Source organism: Lissotriton helveticus, chromosome 11, assembly GCF_964261635.1.
Source record: "Lissotriton helveticus chromosome 11, aLisHel1.1, whole genome shotgun sequence".
Lineage (NCBI taxonomy): Eukaryota > Metazoa > Chordata > Amphibia > Caudata > Salamandridae > Lissotriton > Lissotriton helveticus.
In genome coordinates this window covers 810,869,434-810,877,803 of record NC_136072.1, presented here as the reverse complement: position 1 = coordinate 810,877,803, position 8,370 = coordinate 810,869,434, and the positions used below count along the sequence as shown (strand labels likewise).

At 44.2% G+C, this 8,370-nt stretch overlaps 1 protein-coding gene across 2 annotated transcripts in view; it reads left to right on the top strand.

The window, feature by feature from the left end:
- Positions 1-904: 904 nt before the first annotated feature.
- Positions 905-8,370, top strand: part of LOC144792034 (beta-1,3-galactosyltransferase 2-like) — a 158,895-nt gene continuing 151,429 nt past the window's right edge. Inside the window, exon 1 of one of the 2 annotated variants that reach the window (XM_078666890.1) lies at positions 905-1,017. The gene's annotated coding sequence lies outside the window, so the exon portion shown is untranslated. Of the gene's footprint in view, positions 1,018-1,448; positions 1,726-8,370 lie in introns of those variants that run through there. The other variant, XM_078666891.1, reaches the window with a different exon arrangement.

Genomic DNA, 8,370 nt, shown 5'->3' with positions numbered 1-8,370 from the left:
GGCATACACTGTCTAGGAACTAGGTGGAGATAAGGGAGAGCACAAAAACAGTAGGCCCTGGGAGGTCCAAAGATAGAGGCTGGGGCTCGAGAGGAGCCAGGGCAGAGAGAGGTGGGCAGCCATGTCAGACAGACTAACAGCTATGTGGTTATACTGAATAAGCAGTTCCCTACGTCATTATCATATGAAATCTCTTTATAGATGTAATTACATTTTCACAACTGCTTTATTACCCTTCTTGCTTTCTCTTTCTCAAATATTCTTGGAAAGGCACCATTTGCCCACTCTTTTTTCAAACTTTTCTCAGGAAAGACCCCCCCCCCTCCCCCCTTCCCTCCTTATGAGGTTCAGGCTCGCGAGCTGCGCTCACCACTGGGCACTCATCACAATCTTTTACGCCCTACACTTTCAAATGTCCCCAGCGGCCACTGCTCCTGTGGAGTCCATGGCATGGCAAACTGTTTTTGTTTACGGGCTCCTGTCACCTCACCAGGGGCCAAGCTCGGGGGGGGGGGGGGGGGGTTTATTTTGGGTAATGTTACCCAGGTGCCTCGAATATGCAAACGCAGGTATTTAAGTTTCACTCGGCCCACAACAGATGCAGTGCAAGGTTCTCTCAACCTAATATAAACGTATTTTGACTTGTGCATGTTTTGGTTGATTGTTTACTTGTGTAATATTGTGTGACCTCCTTTGATGTGTGTGTAAAATGTACCTTTTGTCCCAAATTTTTGTCCTGAATTCTGACCTTCTGTCCTGAATTTTTGTCCTGAATTTTGACCCTTTGTCCTGAATTTTTACACTCACTGTCCTGAATTTGCACCCATGCCAGTTGGTCAGCCAAGGTCTACTGGCGCCCGGGTGGGCGCCGTCCGCTGCCAATCACAATGCTGTCAAGCATTGGTATTGGCTTAGTGGAGCGGGCGGGAGGAAGGCTGCCTAGGTGCAGGCAGAAGGAGCAGGAGCCGAGGGCAGGCGGCGGCGTGTGACCCGGGGGAAGCAGTGGGAGGAAGCAAGGTAAGTTTTACATTTTATTTTAATTATTAGTATTACTGTCCCGCTTCCCCCCACCTGCGTGAACCCCCCCTTGCCCCTATCGTCTTGCCGGCTGCGAGTCAGTACCCCTGTTCAATCATGGCTTCTCAGTTAAATACATCTATTTCATGCATCATGTCAGTTTAAGGGTGTCAATTTAGAAACCCCCTCATTCCGCGGCCGGCAAGACGGACTAGGGGCGAGGCAGTTTGTTAGAGACAAACAAACACGAACTCACTTGTCGGGCCAAGTGCGCATTTCATAGGCTGCAAGTCTGATCGATTTGTGATTGCAGGCACCCTGGCAGGTGTGCTTGAAGCGTAAACAACAGACCCCAAGTCCTCGGCCAACTCCCGATTTCATCATCTAGCCCGGCCCCTCCTGAGCGGCCCGGGATTGCAGTCAGCACGGATGGACGCGGCCCCCGTGACAGAGTCCACCACGCGCACCTTCTAGCTCCAATAAGAAGAGCCCTGCGTGGCCCCTGTCATTATTGTGAAGACGCACTTTGTCTAAACGAGTGGAGGTGCAAACGTCAACTTTCCCTGACCAGCTTGCCCAAAAGGCCTTCTCTTCTCACCTCTGGCACGTGTCTACCAACGGGGGGGGGGGCTTTCTTCATTTAACTCTTGAGGCACCGTACCCCCATAATCTGTGCAGCATGCTGCAGCTCTATGGGCGCCGTTATAGGTGAGAGTGGTGTTACCTTCTGGAGATGTTGTTGATTAAACTGAGCCACGCGTAATGACTACATTGCAAGGTAGAGAGACTGACCTGGTCATATAAGAGTGAGCAAAATGCGGACACTGACCTCGGTTGTGTGTGTCATGACTTTTACATCCTCATAAATGCGGTGGTATAATTTAGTTGCAGGTTCGGGAAGTAATCTTAGTTATGCCTATTAGATAAACTATCAGAGCCAGCTCTTCTTAATTAAACAGGATCAAAAACTCTGAATACACAGGTGGATATCAATAAGCGGTACCGTACGTGTTGATGAACAGAAGGTTCCTGCGGAGATCGAGAACAGGTTAAGCATTAGTTGTCCGTAAGTAACAGCATATACGCGGCATTGTCAAAATGACTTCAAAATTCAACATACCACAGATTATATTTTCGAGCCCACACATTCCCCGTTATGTAGCACGCTCGCGCGTGGTACGACAATTGTTTTCCACCCTCACCGCTTTCAAATGTTACCAGCCGCCACTGTGGGACACACACTTAGAGGTCGCGCGGGGGACGGAGGTAAAGGTATCTGTTTGAGCAAAACTTCTTTGTGTAATGAGCGCCCTGCATGTAAATCGTAGGCAGTCAGTCTAGGGTTTATACAACGACAGGTGACACGTAGAGGGTGGATAAGAATGACTGAATGCCTGTCTGTGGCAGAGGAAAGGCTGCGCGTTGACGTCACAGTTTACCCACTCAGGAGTACTTCGAGAAGTAGAGGTCGGAGACTGGAAGGGGAGGGTCTGACGTCACGGCACGAGACTGGAGGTAACTCCCAGGAGTATAGTCTGACGACATGAGGGGAGATGAGTCGGGGGAGAGGCGGCAAGAAGAAACTGCAGGAGGTGAGGCGCAAGAGTAAAAGGTAACGGGATGTAACGGCACGGGAGGCTCGGGAGCCAGAGGTCACAGTGTGAAAGGTGAGTTTCAGGAGTCCGGTGCTATAATAAGAGACCGGAGGAGCAGGGGCTTAGCTAGTGTGGGGGAGAGAGGTTTGGGGCCTTACACACCACAAAAAATTTATTTTTTGCTAAATAGTTGAGTACAGGTGCTTTCAGTCGGGCATAATGAGACGTCTTTCGGATTTCACCAGGACTTTTAACATACACACAGAAACGCACATACACTTTCTCCCTCTCTCAGTTTGGAAAGTCTTCAAAAATATGGGTTCTTTTACAAAATATTGTGGTTTCTCACACTTAGTACCCCTATCAATGTACACTTCTCTCCCTTTTCACTGCCCTCTAAGCCTCCCTCATGCGCCCTGCTTGTATAGTTTAAAATTATATTGTTGGAAAACCTGAAGCTCACACACTGCCCATCCTTACTGACCAGGCACCAGAAGCAGGGCGTGAGAACGGGGGCTCAGGAGCAAGACTTTTAATGAGAGAGTTCTAGTACTTCTCAGAAGGAAAGATATACTCTGGGACAGCCAATTACCTGCACTCCTGTATATTTATTTCTAAAAATAGGGATAATCAACCGATAAGTGACACAGGGAGGAAGGGCAGGAGTAAAACTTGCAGTGTAAAACAAGCACTTGCAATGCAATTTGTCACGCATTTGTAAAAGTTAGAGCTATTGAAGTTCAACTTCTAAATGACAATGTTTTTGACTTTTTGTTTTTGTTTGCATCGGAGTGATCATGCAGAAAGTAAGCGCACGCTGGACCAAAAAAAAAGGAACATTCTGAAAAAAGTGGTTGTATAGGCTTCTGACTGTTCTACTGTGCCAGACACAAGGGAGTCTCAGACTCCCAGAAGTAGCATGATCAATAAAAAAAAATCAACGAAGCAGGGAAAGGGTGCAGCACCACAGGTGACTGGGTGTCCCTTTGGACCTGTCTCAAGGCGCTTGCTTTGGGAACCCGTCCTGGCTTTTCCCTGTAAGATAACCCCTACTGGGCATCCCCAAGGTGAAAGCCAGGCATCCCGCCGCGGGAGGCCGTAGTGGAGATTAAGCAAGCTATTGCACAGAGTTGCAGAGTGTGAACCCGTGATTCGAGTAGGCACCGAAGCGAGAATTACCGAGTCCGTGGACATTTGGGCTCAAGACCCTGCCGCGTCCGTGGACATTTGGGCTCAAGACCCTGCCGCGTCAGGAATTGAACCCTGGTCCCGGGTCTGACCTCTGCTTCAGGGTCTGCCTTCTCTAACCAGTGAGACACACTTCTCCAAGATCAGAGTCTTATAAAAGGATGTATTGCAAGGATGCTAAAAAACTGCTGGTGCGCTCCCTTTCAAATAAAACCAAACAACTGGTACTCAGTACCTGACAGTACCTGCCTGTTTAAAGCACTGGGTAGATTCAAGAAGGCAACAAATTCTATGTACAGACTTTATCAATTCTTGTTATGTGCAGCAATTTAAATGAATAGGCACTCATAGGTAATGAATATCTGCATTTATTTGAATTTTAATGGGTAGTACCTGCACTTGTCTGCAGGGGTATACCACTTTTAATGGGGGAGTACTAGTCACTTCCCAGTAGCAAACAAGACCCTGGAATAGTGCACTTTTCTATTTCCATTTAAAGCACTGTTTATGTATCCTCAATAAGGTTGCCACCTAACCAGTATTTTAATGGCAAAATTCCCTAAAGCTGGTGTTTGTAGCATTAATTTGTAGAAACTTCAAAGCAGCAATGCTAAATAGAAATCACTTTTAAATGTGTTCTAGAGCAGCTTTAATGATCCTTGACTAATAGTAATTAAAGCAATCAAAGATAGAAAAAGTCATATTACAAATTAATACATATGATTCTGTTTAAAGGCCTACTTAGCATCACGTCAAGGCCTTTGCAGACTCGTTAAACAATACCAAATGGCCCTATTTTTCGCTTGGAAAGGTGGCAACCCCAATCTTCACTTAATAATACAATCTAGGTTACAACGCTGTTAGACACTTTAAAACGTTAATTCATTTCGACGTTTAAAAAGTTCATTCATTTCAACGTGGCAGCGTAGCCTTGGAACTGCTATGGGGTGCAGTAGGCATACAGTGACTCCTGCACCATTTCAGAGCAATTATATGACACGTGTTAAGGTAACCTCATTAGAATTTTGCCATGTTGCAGCACAACTTAAAGGCCAGGGTGTGTTGTAGCAGCAGGAACGAGAGGCTTGAATGCTCTATGTGACATAAGCACAAAACAAGCATTTCCAATGCAATAGGTCTTGCATTTGCGAGAATTTAAGCTATTGACATTGTAAATGACAATGCCTTTTATTTATCTGTTTTGATAATTAACACATTAAAAGGCAATGTCATTTAAAATGCCAATAGCTCAAACTCTTGTAGATGCAAGACCTATTTCATTTAAAAAAAGCTGCCGCCATTGTCCTGGGCTGCTTGAAAAGTAAATGTGTGCATGTCGCACTGAATGCTGCAGGAAAGCGTGTTGTGCCTGCAGTAGGAGAAACTCATTAAAGAAAATAGTGCTTACAAACTAAATAAGACGTATCGTAGAACAACAGAAGTAAAAGGGCCAGTCTACATGGGAGGTTACAAATGAAGACAAGGCGGTACTAAGGAGAGACTAACAATCCTGTTAACGAATGAGAAACTAGCATTTATGAAGGATAATGACACAAGCCAATGAAAAATATGGACGGGGAGTGGGCGGAGCTTCAAGTCCATAATCTAATACAGCATGCCTGGCCGAGCAGCACATGCGCTGCCCAGGCTCGGCCTGAAAAGAACGAGGGTCCAGTGTGAGGGAAAAAGCCCCTTCAGCTGGTTCAAGAATGTGCCATTACAATTGATAACAAATTGAACAATAGCATGTTCAGCTCATCTTTCCAGGTCAAAATACTTACTATTTGTTAACCGAGTAACAGTAACACCTCTGATTTATATCCTATCACGGCAAACTCCACTGAATTGAACGCTAAATACAGAAAGCTGTTATTACAAATTAATATAGAACCAACCATCCCTCGTCTGCAAACCACAAAGGTTAATGATGGGCCCCGTAGAATGCATAGAGGGGCCCGTGTCTCACAGATATTCATCAGCCTTGGGCTGCATGTTGCCCACTGAAGCGGTAGCCTCACCCCAATCCCTGAGCAGCATGGGGTGCAGGAGCCTCACCATACTCCCCTGTGACATGGGGGGCAGGGCCCTGCCTTACGCCCCTGGCACTATGGTGATATGTTTACCAAATCCAGAGATTGGAATTTCAACATTAGGATTTTAGTATGCATCTTTTTGTTTGCAGTTTTAAATAGATCAAACTCGACCAGAAGGTATTGGAATGCTTTACATGAGCACCAGTTAAATTACACTTGGACACGTTAATTTTTTGTTTGCCTTTAGGCACAAGGAGATTAGGAGATTCATCTAGAATCAAAGGATGTTGAGCCGAGGCCAAGATTCGAATTCGAGGGTGTATCTCTTTAAATTTATGACACATAACTTGGCATATTCCATGTTGCACTGTTGTCATAAAAGGATCGGTAGAGCAGTGGCGTCTCCTCTGCTATGGCAGGAAAGCGTCGCCCCATTGCTTTTTTTTTTATTGATATCACAAGAGGCAGAGTAAAGTAAATACTTTTACAATTCATAACATAATTATACAAAATATGACAAAAATATACATAAGCATAATAAACACAAACAGAAATATAAACGCAGATGTAGAAAGAATAAGCAATGGCAGATCTACTTCTGAATGAGCCTCAATTTAGTATCTGAGGCCAGGTACGATCTTGTAAAATGAATCTCCCCCGAATAGAATGTCCCATACTCCCTCTTTTTTCCTCAGAGGGTTAGGGCCCCTTAGTCTTGCTAGTGCTATCTCCATAGTGTGTATTTCATTTACCAGAGCCCACCACTCCATAACGTGCGGTGGATCTGGAGATATCCATGCCCTAGCTATAATTAGTCTTGCGCAGGCATATAAGATAGAGTTCAAATCTTTGTTTGGACTATTTGATTTCTGCAGATCTAATAAAATCAGATGAGCTGAAAGGGGTGGTGATATAATATGTTTTTATCTAGTACTCCTACGACGCCCTTACAGAACTCTGATAACGCCGGACATGAGAAAAGCATATGGACAATATCAGCAGCTTCTAATTTACATTTGGGGCAACTTGTACGTTCATTTGAACGATTATCTAGTACCCAACTTTAAATTTTTTAAGGAGTGTAATATAATTGGCAAATGGTTCTGTAAGACTGCAATCTCATACTAGAAGACTGTACTACCCGGTTGAGTTGGGTAAAGGAAGCAGATATCTGCTTGGGAGTTATACTTAATCCTAGCCGGTCGGACCATTTGGATGCTAACTTAACACAATCATCTCCTTTTGCCTGGTTCAAAAGACAATAGCTTTTGCTGATAAGTGATTTAGTCCTATCTGAATATAAGCATTGTAGAATATCCGAGTGTCGGACTTCTTTAATTTTCATTCTCCGAACTAGAAAGTCTTGAATTTGCATGTATTTAAAATACATCCTATCATTCAAATTATATATTAATTTAAGTGATAAAAACCCTAATAAACCATCAGGTCCATAAAGGTCTCCCAAAGTTTTAATGCCATCGCTAGACCAGGCTGTCCCATCCCCACCTGAGAATATTTCAGGAAGTCCCGAGTTCCCCATAACCTTAGTTCAGCATTAAAAAAGGACGTCTTATCAAGAATCATAATTTGCTTCCAAATTTGTATGATATTCTTAGCAGTCTTAAACTTGACTCGTTTGTAATAGTTTGGGTCATTTGTTCGGGCCAAAAATTGTTTACTATTATGCCCTAACATGAAATGATGGAAAAATAAGGAGTTTTCATTTCTCAGTAGGCTACGTATTCGATGAGAAAAAGAAGCAAATAAATATAATCTAAAGTCGGGGAACGTTAATCCCCCTTTTTCAATTGGGAGCTTTAAAAGATTTATTGCTCTCCGAGCTTTTTTGTAGCCCCATACATAGTTGCCACAGACTCCATCGAGTTTTAAAAAAAAAAGGTTATTGGGGCGTAACGGAATCGATCTAAATAAATAGAAATCTTTATTAAGTTTATACGCCCAACCAGACTTAACGGTATCTTATGCCATTTTTTTAAAGATTTAGGGCCAGATGTAGGTGGCCATTTACCGGCCGGTAATGGCCGATTTCAGCCGTTACCGACCGGTAAATGGGTTTTTGGGATGTAGGGGGCCAATTTTACCAATTCGGTAAATTTACCGAATCGGTAAATTTACCGAATCGGTAAAATACCGATTCGGTATTTTTACCGATTCGGTAACTTCTAGATGTAGGTCGGACTCTTCTGAGTTCCAAAGGCCTTTCAGATTCGGTATTTTACCACCCAATCCAATTGGGTGGTAAAATACCGAATCCTGGTGTGCTTGCACATGTGTGCATGCACACCTATGCCATGTGACAGACAGACATGCCCTTAGGGCATGTCTGTGTGCCACATGGCACACATGCCTGTATTTGGGGTGCTAGAGGGTGTCAAAGTGACACCCCCTGCACCCTTGCTGGAATCGGTATTTACAGATTCTGTAATTACCGATTCGGTAATGCCCGTTGATTCCTATGGGCTTCAATGCCCATAGGAATCAATGGGCATTACCGAATCTGTATTTACAGATTCGGT